The 2398-nt window shown below is 39.1% G+C and overlaps 1 long non-coding RNA gene across 2 annotated transcripts; it reads left to right on the plus strand.

Annotated features, from left to right (window-relative positions):
* Nucleotides 1-287: 287 nt before the first annotated feature.
* Nucleotides 288-2170, plus strand: LOC123976771. Of its 2 annotated transcripts, XR_006826429.1 has the most exons (4): nt 288-413; nt 1156-1257; nt 1493-1549; nt 1645-2170. It is a non-coding gene; the product is annotated as an uncharacterized LOC123976771 (long non-coding RNA). The 2 variants fall into 2 exon arrangements; XR_006826428.1 differs by lacking the exon at nt 1156-1257 and having other exon boundaries at nt 292-413.
* Nucleotides 2171-2398: the final 228 nt, after the last annotated feature.

The following is a 2398-nucleotide window of genomic DNA, read 5'->3' on the forward strand; positions in this document are numbered from 1 at the left end:
TGGCAGAAAGACAAGCAGCAGTGTTAGCTTGAATCAGCTAAAACACAAACAACACATCTAAAATGGGAAAGAGCTGGACCACTAGTCCTTTGGTAAGCAGTAAGGATCACTGTCAAGTCCGACTGCCTTTAATTTGAGCAAATAATCACTTATTTTACTCCCGTTTTGCTAAACGCAGCCATGGTAACAGATGTTCTGCCACTCAGGCCAGCGTGTTCCGGAAGGGGAAGTGACATCAACGCATACCCTCTATACATTATACAAGTTTCACTTTTTGAATGGAATTACTGAAATAAATCAACTTTTTGATGATATTCTAATTATATGACCAGCACGTGTGTGTGTATATATATATGACAAACCACTAAAGATAATATCAGCCCTGATGATTTATGGACAAGCCTTTACAACAGGTAAGTAGGTTGCCTGAGATTGATTTATCAAAAATCACATGGATCAGTTTGAGGAAATATTATGAGGCATGCCACTGCCATGCTAGTGGAACTACTGATAAGTGTCATTTGAACTTTTGTGCCCAGATCAAGCGGTGAACCACTCTTATCAGATTAAGTGCTCGGTCACATAATATTTAAAACAGCAAAATTTAGGACTTGCTCGTTTCAATGAAGCCACTATAATTAGTGGATTCTATGCCAGATTCACATCCGCTTTGGTCAACACACGAATTTGCTGCTAACAGATTCTAAACCATCGCGACAGAGGTGACCTAATTTAATATAATCCTCCTATCACAACAGTATTGTACTACCTGCAAGCAGTTAATGCATCACCAAACTTCCAGTACCAGCTGTTTAGTGAGGTTGTGGGAATACATTTTGGGTGTGACCAGGCACAGCCAAAAGGGGCACTTTAACTCATTAGCCTTATATTTCCAGAATATTCGGGTGCGTGCACACTTCCTTTTATTTTTTAATGTGAACCAGCTCATATTAGCTCTCTGGAGTAAAAAATGACAGCTGGATGACATTCATGCAGCTGGAGGCAAAGGTATGAAATAAAATACCCTGAAAAAACTATACAATGAGCCAAATCTTGTCTCTTTTCCATGAAACATGACTGTCAGCGCTGTCCAGACTAATTAAGGGATCATTTTCCCATAAATGATGGATGCCTTTTCTCCCACCTATTCTGTAGGTCATGCTTTAGTGGGTGGGTAAGAATTTACATCCACCTCCTCCATGGGTAATTTGCTGTGCACATTACAGGCTTTGAAGTATGAAGAGCACCAAACCACAGGTATTTCGGCCCCATGTTGTGAAACAGTTGAAAGTTACATTAGAGAGTTCAGTTGTGTCATGCGTTTTCTGGAACATTTGTCAAGTGCGGGCGCGTGATATTGAACAGAAATACTTTCTTGTGCATATGACTGAGGCAAAAAAATATTTCTTGCTTGTGTGTCAGATGAAGCCACAAAGCCCTGTTTTGTTTCTGCACTTGATGTAATATTTGCATTAATATCTTATAAATATAGGCTCACTTTTACGCCTCGCCAGCCAGACAAGGACGCTGCGATCCCAGTCTCCTACAGGTTCAAAGCGCACACACACCACTTCTATTTCCACTTAAAGCCTCTAAGACAGAAAGGTTGCAGCAATAACACCACAGCCATTGTACTTTTTACAGGGTGAAGCACAAAAACACAGATGCATCAATTCTTAGGCAAAACAAGGAGTTTATGCGTGCGTGTTTGTGTGTGCATCCAGAAACAGCAAAACTGAGCTAGCCAGAAGCAGCAGAGGTTGAAGCAGACAGTGCAAACAATTCCCAGCATTCCTCAGAGGAGCAGAATAAACTGACCCTGGCCTTCTTCTGCCACACAGGCTGAGACACTGATGGAATAGTGTTGTGACTACCGCCAACGAAAGAGCCTAAATTTGTTTTGGTCTGTTTTAGTTTTGTATTACAACCTTAAAATTGCTTAAAAGAAATTAAACCCAGACTGTATTTAATTACCCCTGGCATTAAAGTTTAGGGCTCATTGACTGTCTTACAAATATATATAATTCTTGTATTCTTACTTATCAAACTAGTTTATTTCCTTTGGCTAATTTTGCACATGTGGAGGCCCTGGAAGCTCTTTTAAGCTCTGAAAAAGGCATGTTGAAATGTCAGTTTATGAAATAAAGTGCATATCTGTTATTTTAAAGTGCTCCTGCTACATCTTGTAGTTACTGTACATTATTTTGTCTAATTCAACCCTATTCCTCTAGTGTTAATGCTTAATAACAGTAAGTTCTAGTCTATTTTATGTGTTTGTTTTTTTTTTTTTACTACTTACGAAACTTCATTCCTAATAATAAGGCCCTTAAAATATCATTTTTTGTCCTGATTGTATTGCTTTAAAAGGGTAACTTCCCTCCTTAAATAAGCTGGCTCT

This window comes from Micropterus dolomieu, linkage group LG01, assembly GCF_021292245.1.
Source record: "Micropterus dolomieu isolate WLL.071019.BEF.003 ecotype Adirondacks linkage group LG01, ASM2129224v1, whole genome shotgun sequence".
Lineage (NCBI taxonomy): Eukaryota > Metazoa > Chordata > Actinopteri > Centrarchiformes > Centrarchidae > Micropterus > Micropterus dolomieu.